Source organism: Athene noctua, chromosome 4, assembly GCF_965140245.1.
Source record: "Athene noctua chromosome 4, bAthNoc1.hap1.1, whole genome shotgun sequence".
Lineage (NCBI taxonomy): Eukaryota > Metazoa > Chordata > Aves > Strigiformes > Strigidae > Athene > Athene noctua.
Genome location: NC_134040.1, coordinates 76,334,985 through 76,350,515, shown reverse-complemented (window position 1 = coordinate 76,350,515; position 15,531 = coordinate 76,334,985).

The window sequence follows — 15,531 nt, the reverse complement described above, 5'->3', positions numbered from 1 at the left end:
GAAGGGATCTGAGCCCTGTACTCGGCACTGGTGAGGCCGCCCCTCGATTCCTGTGTTCAGTTTTGGGCCCCTCACTACAAAAAGGACATTGAATGACTCGAGCGTGTCCAGAGAAGGGCAACGGAGCTGGTGCAGGGTCTGGAGCACAGGTCGTACGGGGAGCGGCTGAGGGAACTGGGGGTGTTTAGTCTGGAGAAGAGGAGGCTGAGGGGAGACCTCATCACCCTCTGCAGCTACCTGAAAGGAGGGTGCAGAGAGCTGGGGATGAGTCTCTTTAGCCTAGTAGAAAGCGACAGGACAAGAGGGAATGTCCTCAAGTTGCGCCAGGGAAGGTTTAGACTGGATATTAGGAAGCATTTCTTTACAGAACGGGTTGTTAGGGGTTGGAATGGGCTGCCCAGGGAGGTGGTGGAGTCCCCATCCCTGGAGGTGTTCAAGAGTAGGGTCGATTTGGAGCTTAAGGATATGCTGTAGGTGGGAACTGTGCTAGGCGAATGGTTGGACTTGATGGTCTCCAGGGTCCTTTCCAACCTAGATGATGCTGTGATCTTTAATGTCCCTTCCAATCCAAATCATTCTATGAGTCTGTGACAGATTTCTGTAATTTCTTTTCCCTACTGATTATTTTTTTTGTAAAAAATGAAATTACATATTTACATGTAGACATCTACATGTTTCAGTAGTATTTCATAATGTTATATTAAGCAGCCGCAATATTAGATAAGCTTGTAATGGTAAAACTGTAATAGGAAATAAAAACTAAATCCTTTCTCTCACATAGAATTCTAGGATCTGGATGTTTTACCTTGTGAAAGTCTGAAAAATGTTTGCCTTCATGTTAAATTCCACAGGCTATATTACCGCATTAATTTTATTCATAACCTTCACTTAAATTGCTGTATAGGCTCTGTTGTTGCACAGGACCTTGACAAACTAGATTCTCTTCAGCTCTGCAGGATAAACAAGGTTTTGAGGCAAGTTGTTTTCACTTGTCACCCAAATCCTCCTTCACCCTTTCCCACCTATCACTCCTGCCCCATGCAAAAGTAATTTTATCTGAGGCTTAAAGTAGATTTTAGGATTACTTTTGCTAAGGGCTAGTATCACACATTGCTGAAACCATTTCACAAAAGTTTCACAGAATCACCTCCAAACCAGATAGGTTGCTATTGCTATAAACTACAGCAATTTTTTAAGTACTCTGGTCTGTCTAAAGCCTTCTTCCATGTATAGGCATGGTCCTTTTCCTACCTTCCACCTCTGAAATCAGAATACTGGTGGGTTTTTTTCCTGTTTTCCTGCCGTTAATGGTACTTTATACTTTCTCCAAATGTGTAGTTTCTCGTTTTATAAATATTTTTTTTTTCATATTAATTTGCTTTTTTTTTTATCAGCAGACCTGTGTCATTATAAGAGTTTTCTTGATGCATTCTGACTCTACACATCTAGGTTCAACTGTTGGTTGATTTGCTTTCTGAAGGTTACTTTGTGTCTTGTGTTACTGTTTTTCCAAGTAGTATTTGGCAGAGAGGATCCAAGTGCTGGATGTTAAGATTCTTGAAGGTGGCATAATTCCTCAAGCAGTTAGTAATTTTTTTTGATGTTTAAGAAGCCTACAGTCTACTTTTTTTTGGGGGGAGTGGGGGGGACTTAAGGAGGGTTTTATATTTGTATATTCAAAAAATAATATAAAATTGTCCTGAATTAACTCATAGTGAGTTAGTGATTTAAATGCTGGCTACGGAAGTTGCACTTTTTGGGGGCTGAGGGTAGAGTTACTCAATCATTACTTCACGGTATCGCAGTAATACAGATTGAGGATTATACTTAGCTAGGTCATGAATGCTTATTGTTTGTAAGTAGATGCTTGATTGTATGTGTGGTTATTTATTAAATACAGTGTGACAGGCTATTTGAAAATAAAAATGGTTGTGCTGCTAGCATAATACTACTCCTGGATATTCATTGTTGCAAGAAAAATTCTAAGGCAAATTACCATAGATCATCTGTGAGGATGAAGGCTGGGTTGGCATGCTAATTCATAGAGACGTATAAAGGAACTGAAACTTCCCATAAATTAATATTTTATCTGCAGTACTTTTCCCTGAGCATTGAGGAGCAACATAGAACTGACAGTTTCCTACTTTTGTTGTGTAATGAGTTCTTTACCTGTGTAAGTTTTTTTTTTTTTTCTGAAGGATTTACAGTAATAAAGTAAAGCATTATAGATTAAAAGGGTGTATGTAAAAAGTATTATAAACAAGTAGTCAAGTGTGTTTTGTTACTGAAGACTAATTTGTATTTTACAAAGTAGAAAATAAATACACTGGAGTAGCTGTAGTGTTAATGAACTGTAACTATTTAAATTCAGTCTGTACCCATTCTTATGAATCTGTCAACATGAAAAGGCCTGCAATCTCACTTCTCAGCAAGAGTTATGACAGTTTTTACTGCTGCTTAGTGAAAGCGCTAGCCCCACAAAACGGGTATTTAGCAACTAGCATTACTTTCCCACGTGAGCTTAAGGACATTAATGGCCTTCAGCTGATTTCTGCAGTGCTGCTTGTCCCTGCCCTCTGTATCTCTTTGCTGGAGGTTGCTGTTCCTGTACCAGGACTGGCAGCCTGGAGTGTATGCCTTCACCCAGACAGCTTCACACCACATCCAGCAGTTTAACCTCTCTGACCTCCATCTGCACTTTGCACTGAGAAGAGCAGATACCTGCACCCCATTCCACTGGCTCTGCTGTGGGGTGCATAACTTCTGATCAAAGAGCAGTAACAAACAACTCCCATGTGTTCACTGGATGAGTATGCATCAGAGCCCTCAGGTATGTATATGGTACCATCCTCATTCCTGTGAATTGAGCTCCTCAGCTCATAGTTACAGTGGTGGTAATAAAATCCACAAAAAACAACTATACTGAACAGAGAACAGTTGGCTAATAGTGAAGTTCTGAAGACAAGGTTATGTTTTAAGCTTTGTCCATCTCTGGAGAATGATTTTGCTGGATTAAGATTTTGTGCCCCAAAAGGGATGGTACTACCCACATCCCCCAGTATGCATTCTCTCTTCACTTATACAGTTGGGTTTGGTGATTGTGTGGCTCCACAAAATGGATTAGCTTGCTGGTCTGGCTGAAAACTAATCTTTTTGGCTTTTTTCAGAGTGTGAGCAAGCAAGCTGTTCAGTTTCAGGGTACAGCCACCCATCTGCTAATACCAAGACAAAGTAGAGCGCTGGAACACACAGTTGGGCACTAAGAAGCACAGGAAAAAATCCAGCTCGTGACAGCACATACTTAGATTGGCAAAAGCATGCTCTTCAAAATTTTCCTGCAGACTGAAATGAGGTGCCCGTCTCTGCAGATTTCACATCCAACCCTCAAGCTGGATGCCCATCCTAATATTTCTACCCAATAAAATTCAGTGAGGGACATGAGAAATCAGGATTTGAATCCAGGACTCACTACTTCAGGAGCTTTCTCATCAACAGGCTATTGTCATATTCCCCATGTTCTCTCTTCTGTCCCATAAATATTTAGTTATTTGCCATAGGTTTCTCCTCTTCAGGATGGGGAAGCACAGAGTCTCCGTACAACCTTTTTCTGATGGCCTTCTCTTTGTTAAATTGTGAATTTGAATTTCTCCTGACTGAGGAGGCTTTACACCTTAAATCTCATCCTTCAGAGCAACTGCTGTTTCTACAATGCTTTATGAAAATGTGAGCACCATTAATTCAGTCTCCTTGACTGGGTATTTAATTGAAAGTCACTGTGAGGTGTGCTTTGTGTTAACACCACTGTGTTTTGGACAGACTAGTATATTGGGCGCTCAGGGGTTTCTGTCACAGGGATGTCTGGTTACTGAATCACAAAGAGTTTTAGGCAAGAGAGAAGTGCCCGTATGCTCAGCAGAGCTAAGTTAACATCCCCAATCACATTCAGGAATAGAGCTATAACCCTGTAACTTAATTTGAAAAATCAAGTCTCTTTCAGAGTTGAGAATAGAAGTTTGATCTTGCATAAAGTTTTACTCATATAACAGTAATGTAGTGCCTCACTATGACAAATGTAAGTGCTAATGCCAGATAAATATTCCAACTGTCACTTATAATTGTCATTTATGTACCTTTGGTCAGTCTTAGCTACTCACAGTATGCCAATCAGTGACCTACTTAACCATTATGTTCTATTTTACAGCTGTGATTTTTCCAGACTTAGCATTTGGGAAGAACTTCAAATGCATACTAGAAGTTGAGGCAATCTGGTCATATAATAGACCATCTCATATAAGTGCCTCTAAAGGATTTCTCACAGTGAATAACAAAATCACTGAACAATACAGAACTGTTGAAGCCTTTAGTCTCAGTATGCAAAGATTAGAATACTCCATCCTTAGGAAGGGAAAAGTTGCCCTTTCTTGGGAAGATCCAAAAGGCTCTTAGGAGTCCAGTGTTTTAAGCTTTATGGGAACCTCAGTACTTCATCTCAGGAGCTGCTTTCTAACTTTGTAGGTATCCCAAATCTCCTGTATTTCCTGTATTTCTATTAGTGGGGATGTGTAGAACCAGTAACTGGATGCTAGGAAGCTAATAGGCCCTCAGGCTCTGGTCATTCTGCTGTTCTAACCCCAGGGCCTGATCCGATGAGGATGCTGATATACTGAATGCTGTTAAGCCGACGGCTAGAGTGAGTTTGCACGTCTGGCTTCTTGCACTTGTTTGTTCTAATGGCTGTGCTATTATATGTGAAACACGAAAATCTGTGCTCAGAGAGTAACCTGCCCAATTATCCTAGAACACTGAGGCTGAAGAATCTTTTCCTCCTTATTCTCCTGTGAAAAGTAGAAATTCATTTATAGAGGGTGAAACAGCTTCAGGGAGAAATGTGAGACAGTGAGGAAAATAGGACATGAAGATCTGCTTCTCTAGTAACTGAGATTCTATGAGGATACACCTCCTGACATACCTCTGTTCCTCTGCCAGTATTGGTGAGGTAGTACACGGTACAAAGCATCTGGTAAGCATTCCTTGAATACCAGCAGAGCTCAGAAAATGGGTTAGGGTCCCAAACAGTTCACTGACAACAAGACATTAAGGGCAACTTTTGGTGAGTAAAGAATAAATGTAGATTTCTGACACTAAGAATCTTCCGTCAGTGAGGTTCCTGTAGTTCCCATCTATTCAATTTCTGTAGCAGCAAGTGTTTGTTCCCAAGGATGTTACAAAGGCGTGTGACTTAATAGTGAATGACTAACAACATACCTCTCCCATGCTGAAGCTCCACAGAGATTCAAGTTGGGCATTCTTCTCTCATACACAGGAAATGCAGTTGAGTAGATTTTATTCTCAAACCAAATACGTGAGAGTGCCACATTATACACCACTCTTCCCTTTCTGCAGTCACAGTTTCAGGCGTGCCATCACCCGTGTGTGAAGAGTAATACAAATCTCTTCCTGTTACACTGTTGACAAGTTTCAGTGTTTTTAATGATGTTCTGTCGGTGTTAGCAGCCTATCCGTGGGAGAGCAATTTAATGGATATCATTGTAATCTGAGTAACTAGTGAACAGTGTATCTTGCACCCAAGAATGTTTACTTCAGCCTTACCTAAAGGGGTTACCAGGACCTGTGTTCAGATGTGATGCTTCAGAGTAAGCTACCTGGTAAAGCAGTGTTAACAGTTTGAAGAGAGAAATGGATGTACTGCGCACTGGTTTAGGTGAGAGATTGTAATTGCTGTGTATGTTAATCATATGGCCAAGCACAAGATGGGTATGCTTTATGATATTTTGTGAGAGCTACAGTCTTTAATTCTTGTTGCAGGGAGTAAGTGGAAATGTTTTTTTCTTCTGCAGTCTAAATAACTGTTTTCCTGAATTTCAACTGCCTTACTCAACCTGTATTTGGGTAGTCTTCCAAAAGTTCTAGGAAAAGTGTAGTTTTATCTGTGATCACTTCAGGAAGAACTTAATAATAAATAATTAAAAAAATTGCTTTAATTGTTCATGTGCCACAGTAGAGAATTAAGGGCAGTTGGCATGCCCATGAAGAAATTATCATCAAATAAATGATCATTATTAAAATATATTTATCATGGCAAAAAAATATATGGCAAAAATTAGGTGAGAACAGACATAAAGGGCATTTGCAAGTCATTCCCGTTGACCTTACTGTCTTCTTCCAATGCAAAAGCTTTCTACTATTTGCAACATCTACGAAACTATTTTTAGTGGATATGATCAGTATTCTCTGAATTAGCTGCTTTCAGTAAAGCAAGATAAAAATTCTAAATAACATGATTGTAAATACAGTGAGAGTTAGTTCGGTGTACCTTTCGTTTTTCAAAGTTGATGCAGCTGTGCTCTTTTAGCACTTAAACAGCTCGTGTATGGCTCTCGACTTGCTCATCCCGAGCAGCCTTGCAGCCTGCTGCCAGTTGGTGGCTGAGCCTGCAGGACTGCCATGGGAGGAGTAGGAGCTGAGAGCTGCAGGTTTTGTTTTCTGCCCAGTGTCATTCTTGTTCCTAGGAAACAATCCCAACCTCGGTTACAAGTTTTTCATCAGTAATTTCTTCAATCAAGCAGCCTAAGCAATCTGTAAACATAGACTGAATATAATCACCTAAGCTATCATTAAAAGATTCATCTCAATCAGCAGTGCCTGCTGATTGTCACCTGAAACCTTGCAATTAACACAATGACTAGTATTTTTGACAAAATAGCTGAGTGTGGCTTGATTAATAGTGCTTTCTCAAGAATGGCCTTTTCCAGTATTTATTCCCATCAAAGCTGTCAGTGCTGCATACTGTGTTATTATGAAGAGACTTCATGACAGATAGAGCTAAATGGTTGGATATAAGATAGTCTTTGTCTGGCTTCTGGAGATACAAGTAACAAAAGTACTTGAATTTTGTCATGTGTTTCGCATATTGATATAACAATAAATTAAAAATAAAGTTTATCCATCTTGTGCCACGAATCAGAGGCTTTAAACTGAATTTGAAAATACTGTATCCTAGGTAACACCCAAACCTAGATTGTGTAGAGGAGGGAGGGGGAAAAAAAGTTGTTTGAATTGCAGTTGATTGCTGTTACCAGAGGCTGTGTTCATTACTGCAGTACCTAATTTATTACATTCAGACTAGCATCACATAGTGAGCTAGGATTTGTTAAAGTTTTTAGGTTAATAACCAAACCACTTTGCTTCCTTTTGTGTGTGCTACAGTTCCAGGGTTTTATTTCCCTCTGCCTGAATTTCACCTTCTGTTTTGTCCCATAACTGCTTTCCTCCTATTTTAACTCATAACGGTTTAATTCCTGTTCTAGTTTATCAAAGCAACTAGCAAAATATAAATAGCTGAAAATCCTGTAGCTACTGTAGTGTCTGCATACCTGAGTAGTTTTATGGCAAGGGTATAGAAAGTCTTTTATGCTTATGGTTCATTCTGCATGGCTGTGTAGAACCAAGCAAAGTGAGGCGCTATAGAGTGATGCTTTGAACAGTTACAGCTTGCATCTGGTCATTTGATCTTTGTCGGTGTTGGTCTCTCTGGAAATCCAAGAAACTTTAGTAGCCAACATCAGGACTACATGTTTAATACATTTCCACTGAAAAAGGAAAACCTTTTTTCAGTGTGATAATGTACTTTTTTTGACTGCTAATTCCTTTTCAGTGGTTGCATATATCTGACAAAAATATATAAGTTTCTATGGTAACTTTCTGAAACCTTCTGTCCTTACTGTGAACTTCCTGTATTTTGTTGCTGCTACTCTTAGCATCTGATACTGGATTAACCTATATACAGTCATCCTGAGTAATTTATTAAAAAAAAAAAAAAAAAAATCAGTCACTTTTTAAAATTAGATAATTCTACTTTATTAAAACACACTTTTGAGAAGTTGTGCTACTGTAATAGCAAATATTTCTGTTCTGGTCCACTTGGAGTCTGTTCGTGTGTTTAAGAAAAGCATTTGCTGAGAGGCTGCTCTTATATACAGGGAGATATTTTGTGTTTGTAAAGCCATGTCCCATTAGACTATTTTAGACTGATTGAAAAAAAGCAATGGTATTACAATACTAGGTAATGGAAAGGAGTGAGAATTGGCAAATAGAGTGCAAGTAACATGAGCTATCAGAGAAAGCAAAGAATAAACCACATATTCTATGTATACAGTAAGGTAAAGAAAAACAATAAAGTGCGTTATTTTTCTAATTTCTTCTTTGTTCAAATTTTAAACTTCATTGTTCATTCTAGTATTGAGTGCATTTTTTACTTTTATAGTGTTCATCTACAAAGTCCAGTATTTGCTTAAATGTTATTTCTGTTACAATCAAAGCAGCTTACACTATTACCTTGAAGACTGCTTCATGTGGCAATACTGTCCTTAAGAAGTACAACCCACCATCTTTGCCTTCAGAGTGGAACTTTCACTAAATGTTTTTTTCCCTTGCATAGATTCTGCAATATTGCTATAGTAAGGCGTTTATATTGTAAACTTGCTCTTCAAATATTGTCTAGATTAAAAATTGAAATTTAAATTTTAGCTGCTGTTTACATGTTGTAACTTGAGTGTTTTTCTAAAGACATTTCAGAACTTCAATTTGTATTTTTAAGATCATCCTTGTGAAGTTCTAGAACATATTATTTAAATAAATGCTTGAATTTTAATTGTTTCTTTTTGATTAAAACTTTTTTTTTTTTCTGGTATAGAATTATTTATACCCTGAGAAAGGTAGTCTGATTTATTTTTGTGAGAAATTACATTGGTCTTTCTCTAGTTATTCTTAATGGACATTGTCATACGTTTGAAATAATAGCCTCGTCCAGTATTCTGCTTTTCAACAGAGTCAACTAGCTGGTGCAAAAAGTGCCGTGCAAATGCTGCCTGACTGGGTTGGGTGTAACAAAGCTGGTTATCACTGTGTGGTGCTGCATTGTGTTTTCTGGATAAAGCTTAAAATACGTTTTCCCTATTTCAAGTGTCGGTTTCTTTTTTTTTTTCCTTTTCCATACTACAGTGTCCAGGCCTCTAACAAATTATGAGATTTTTTTTTTTTTTTTGCATGTCAAATCATCATATGTCACTGTTATTATGCTCAAGTATTTCCTGGGCCAGAACGAGAGAGAGAAAAGTTATGTTTGAAGGAAATAGCCACAAAAGAATTTCTAGATTAAGTGCATCTGGAGGAAGATGAGTGGACATTAATATACTTAAACTGATCAAAGGAGCATAATAAATCCATCTGGTTTTTGCAAAAGGGCAGGTTAAATGATTACTGTAATCCTTTCTAGATTTAAAGATATGTGAATAGATTACTCTCAGGAATATGATTCTGTCAAAGTACAATATGTAGAAGTAAGCTTTTTGCTTATAGGAAATAAAACTTCTACCCCATCTGTTTTCCTGGATCCTATGATCAAAATGTGAGGGCAACTCCTGTTCAAGTTGCTGCCTCGTACAGGATATATATGCAGATTTTTTCAAAAATCTCCATTTGCTCTGCATAAACTACAGACTAGTAAAGTACAGGCAAGTTCTTATCCAAAGATGTGATGCTCAAGCTGCTGCGGTAAGGCCCACTCCGAGTACTGTATTTCTGGAGCTGGCTGGAATCAGCCTGGAGCACAGACCTGTCAGCAAAGTCTATGCATAAACCAGTTTTTAATCTAGTGGAATGTGCAGTTGGATTTACTGAGATTAAAGCCAGTTTAATCTGAGCACAGAGCATTTGGACTGCAGTTAGTTTGTTTAGTAGATCTAAAATACAGATGGAAATAACCCAGGTTGGTGTGAAAGACCTCATACACATACGATTTCTGAAGGAAGGACTTAGGTTTCAGTTCCATTTGTGGCCAACCAGCCAAATGCCCCTTCTCCTGACAAAACAGAGGAACTCTTGCTTCACTTTTCCCTTCAGTGTCCTAACTACAGTTTCATCCCATCTTTAAATCGGGCTCTGCTGCTCGTCAGTGCCTTTTGAGAGGCGCCTCTTTGCCAACTCTGTCAAGGTCGAAACGTTAGTATAAAAAGATTAGTGTTAGGATCTTTTCACAGTATGATCATATCACATGACTAATAGCTAAAAGTCATGTTTGATTTTATAATAAAAAACATAAAGCATACAAACTCTGCAGGGACTTGCACTCTGTATAGGAATGGTAATTCAAGAAGCTATTTAACTAAAGCTAATAAGCTTTATATATATATAGCTATACGCATAGCTGATAGTTATTTAACTAAAGCTAACTAAAACATAGTGTTTAAACAATACTGTGTACACTCTTAATTCTACTCACCTGTAAGTGTGCTTGTTTGTTTTGTTGCATTTTCAATAAGCTTTTACCTGGAAAATATTTTTGTTGGGTTCTCTTCTTCGATTGGATTTATTGCATTGTTCCACTAAAATAAAATATAGCACCTTCCACACTTTTCTAAATGAATTTTGAATGTGTTTTGAATATTCAAGTAAAAATTTGACATAATAAGCAACCTGTCAGATATTAGAGGAATAAAAAGACTCATGCAACATATTATATTGCACTAGATGCTGAACGGTGGCTGTCATCAGCCAATACAAGTGTAGCTGACAGCTATTGTACAGTGCAGAAAGGTACAAGAAAGGTGTTGAAGAGGGTTTTATATCTTCTAGAAATTTTTTTCAGAGATAAAGAGGGCCTACAGTTGCTGTGAAGTCCACGGAAAACTGCAATGCTTTTTCATTCCATGTGAAATACTAGCCACTAGTGATGAACATTCATACAGATATTAAGGAAAGTATGGCATCTTCTACATCTTTGAAAGTCCCCTTCCACCATCAAGCTATAACACTCTTACTTAGGTTTTCCATTCCAGAAAAACTAGCACCATTTTAGACAGGAATGTGGATGAAGAAATAGTTGTGTATGTATAATTGTAAAGGTCTGTAGTCACAGTGGTGACATAGTCATGTTTCAAAATTTGAGTGCGTATTGTCCATGTAAGTTTATATTTCCCTTAGAGAATTACTAATATAAGACCATTGCTTCAGGCCTCACTCTATTTGCTGAACTTGCATTGTCATCAAAGGGTAGTTGTGCATGTATAGATTAAGAAACATGCGCGTCTGTCTTTAACAAATAGCTGGCTATAAAAGTACTTTAAATAAGGGCATAAAGGCATGAAACCAGGCATAAAATGTTGATTCTAACCTGAACGTCACAGATTGGAAAATAAATGTTACTTTCAAAGTGAAAAATGCACTCTCCCTAAACTTACTTGAACTAAAGTGCTACCATAATGCAGAACCCGGGTATGGCACTACCATTTTCTAGGTTTAAAACTTACTTCAAAACTTGTGTGACCTTGACTTGCTCCTCTAAAAACTGTTTTACATAGCGTCTCAGCTGAGTCCAGAGAGCTTTATGAGGTTAGTCTTTGTGGTATATAAAACCAGAAGTGTTTTCTGCATAAGGTTAAAGACAGGTTTCTGTTACGAGTCCTGCTATCACTTTGTAATGTTAATGTCTGAAAAAGCTCTCTAAAAATTGTAACAGTACTTAGAAGTCAGCTTTACAAGAAGACTCCTTTTTATTTCAGAACTGCCCTCACCACCTCATTCAGAATGCATCTAGTCAAAGGAGCTTATGTGAGCCTGTCAGTCCAAACAGCCTCCTGTAGACAGTGGTACTATATCCCATTTCTCTTAGCTGTGTATGGGTACAGGTTAAAGTAACAACTCTATCTACATCAGAACCCTAAGGTCTTTAAAAATGGGCTCTATTTTATTAAAAGATTTTACATTGGCTTTCATAGGGACTATAAATGACAGAAATGTTTGGGATAGAGTTCCCTCTTTTTTTAACTTAGGCTTTGTTACCCTTTTTAGCCTTCACAGTTGATTGTATGCAACACAAGCCATTAAAGTGTGTAAGCCACATATGAATCAGAAATAAGTGTGTTCCATCACTTGCACTGTAAATAAACACATTTGTAAACTATTAGGACAAAAGCTGCAAATCAAGACTTTTGTTTTGAGCAAACACAAGAGCTCCTTTCAAGAACTGTCTGCTGTTTTGCACCTCTGGTTGCAGATTGGTTTTGAAAGGTTGAGAGTGGGATCTACTCCAAGATAAGCTTTCTTGCCAGATTTTCTTTATCAAAACCTTTAATAACCACCTATCAGCTACAGCTTGTTAAACAAGTTACATAGTGCTGTCCTCTCCAAGATGAAGGAAAAAAAAAAAAGTAAAATAAAAGCAGTGTTTACAAAAGCAGTAAATTAGGCAGAGGCAGCTGGTGGATTAGAATTCCCCATCTCTTGCCTAGTCTCCTACTTCACTAGAGTGTAAATGTGTCAGATTTCTCCACATGCTAGTTCAGGGTAGCCTTGCCCTTTGGTTCTTTCCATTTCTGCCTTTCCTAATCTTGCGGTATTAAACAACCAAGATATATCATAAGCAAATTTAGGCTGATACAAATATAGCCCTTCAAAACAGATGCCCTAGGGAACATACTCTACAAACTTTTGAAGTTTATAGCTTAAATGTGTGCTACTTATAGGGGAGACATGAGATTAGAATTAAATAATCTGAAATCTTGTTATTTAATGCATAGTTTAATAGCCTTAGCAAGGTAAAGCAGTTAAGTTTCTATCATGAGGTTTAGGGAAGAGGTACTAGTCCCAAAGTTGTTTAAGTTGAGTGTTAGGTGGTAATCTAATTTCTAAACATAAAGTTCTCCATAAACTTTTATTCCATAAACAAATCATTCATGTTGCACTTCTTTAATAGCCATACCTTGCCCTGTGGCTCATGCCTTATTTCCTGTTTAAACTTCTTAAATTTATTTTCATACATTTCAGAATTCCTCTCAAATATTTTACATTTTATCTGCAAGATGACATCTCTTGACTGAATTTATGAGCTAAATATCCCTTTCCTGAAACAATTGTTTGTCCAAAACAGTGCTATCAATCAGTGATACAAGCATTCTGAAGTATCTTGAGACACTTAGATGCTTAGAATTCTTAACTTGGTTTATTACAGGTTCATGCACAATCAGAGACTTTACAAAAAACTCTAATTTGCAATCTCACTGGTAAATAGTGAAGTACAGCTGTTCAAGCTACTTCTCTGCAGCCAGCTCTGGTTACTTCAATGGGCTAGCCTGATGAAAAAAAAAAAAAGTTATTGCATGCTAACATGTGTAGTTAAGCTAAAAGTAGCAAAAGTGAGGCAATACGGAAAGTCGCTTTTAAAACACAACTTTTATTCAAGATGAAACCTACTATTGTAACAGTAAGATTTTAATGTAGGTTATTTCTCATGCTTTTAAATTACACAAACTTATTACCTGTTAAATAGATTTACCAATTATCAGGACCAAATATTTTATTTTAAACACCTCTCCTTAGGTTAGTCCTTAGTTAAGCAGGACATACTACTCATTTCAATAAAGAAGTCAGATTTTGCATCCTTGGAGGGTAAATGCACTTTATACATGACTGTTCCACTGTCCAGGTTAACTTTCCATGTTGCTTATTCACGTTTTAAAAAAAAACAACAACACAGTCTAGACGTGTAAGAACAGAAAAAGTGATTGCAGTAGCTAATAAAAGCAGTTAATCCTTTAAAACATGTATGTGTTGTATGTAAACAGATACTCACTTCTTGTCTGGCTGTTAAGATAAAAGATGTAACAGCCCAACTGTTATCTTTGAAATGTCAAAGTTTGAAAAAAGTCATTTAACTTCCAGCTTCAGTGAGATCTTAACATTTATTGAAGGCAAGTGATCAAAAATGGTTGTATTTCTTTTTGATTTCTCACATTTAGCTGAACTACTGAAGATTTATCCCCGTGCAAGACATCCAAAAGCACATACAATTTAAAAATAATCAGACACTTTATCACAGTAATCAATTGTACAACTACAAGCAAGGAACTGGTTAGAAAGCATTTTTAAAGACTTAGATGTATAAGCACAAGCTAGCAGTGACATATCATTGTAACAAGCGTCATATAAAAAGATGGCAATGGAAAGTCAGTCATCACCATGTGAAATAGCTTGTTTTGTTCCCAGGTAGAGTTCTGTACCCCACTTTAAATAATAAGCTTCATGAAAGATACATATTGGAAAGAGTCCATTGAGCAACAGAAGGATTATCGTTTCTACAGTCTGATTAGAAAATATTTTCTTCACACAGGGAAGTTTTAAAAGATTTCAAAGGTATCAGAGACTACTGAAAAGAGGAAAAAAAAAAGCCTCTGAATTGGTTTCACTTGTACCATGGTATGGCAGATTTAAATTGGACTGAAGTTCCCCAACTTCCTCAGGAAAATTAAGTAGTGCTCCCTCAAAAAAAAAAAAAAAAACAAAAAACAAAAAAACAAAAAAAAAAAAAAAAAAACAAACAAAAAAAGAAGGAAAAAAGCAGTTAGCTCTCAGAAATGACACAATTAATTCTGAAGTATTTACATAGACTGAAGGACCATTTACAAGCAGCTTTTAAACCTGTTTAAACTCTCACATTTTTGGTGGGAAGCAACATTACTTTCCATATCTTCATTAGTTTTATTTTCCTTGTTATCTGTAGTATATGGTCCAAAGATCTGAAGAATTCAGTTTACTTCACATTTGATAGCTTAGCATATTCTATTTACATTTCCCCTTGCTTCATCAAGCAGTGGTAGGACAAGCAAATGTAAACTGAGTATCAACCACCTAAGAGGTATGATTTTGTTATGCATTACACATGAATTAGGGAAAAAAGTTCAGTAGCAACTAAAATAAAGTGTTAAGACCTGAATTTAAAACATGTTATTAAGAAAACTGCAGTCATGTTATTAATCTTAGTTTTTGTCTTTGTTTTCCAAACCTAAGCAAGGTCACACATTCAACTATGGTAACATCTGAAGTGTACAGTTGTCCTGGTTCAGCTAGGATAGGGTTAAGTTTCTCCCAAGCAGGGGGAAGGGAGCTCCAGCAGGGTTATTCATACCATGCTGACATCAGGTCAGCACGGCAGCGCGGGAAGCTTTCCTTTGTGGCTTTGTTCCAGGGAAGCACGCATGGTGGGCTGGCTGTGTTCACTGCGGTATTTCTCTGTATATCTTTTGTCTTATTTACTGTTATTACTGTTAATTGTTGTTATCATTGCTACTGTTGTTGTTCAGATTGTTATTTATCACACTGTTGTATTAAATCTCTTCTTATTTTAACCTGGGGTTTGTGCCTCACTTCCAGCCTGACCCGCTGAGGGTGGGGGAGGGATAACGGCAATGTGGTCTCCGGTCCCGGCAGGGCTTAAACCAACACAATAGTCCACTGCTGTTTCATTTTAAGCTCTGAGGAAATAAAGATGTGCTCGCCAAGCCGCTGTCCATGATTTACCTGAAGTCATGGCTAACTGGGGAGGTCCCATTAGACTGGAGGGTGGCAAAAGTGACACCCATCTACAAGAGAGGCAGAAAGGAGGATCCAGGAAACTATAGACCTGTCAGTCTGACCGTGGTGCCAGGGAAGGTCATGGAGCAGGTCATCTCGGGTGCC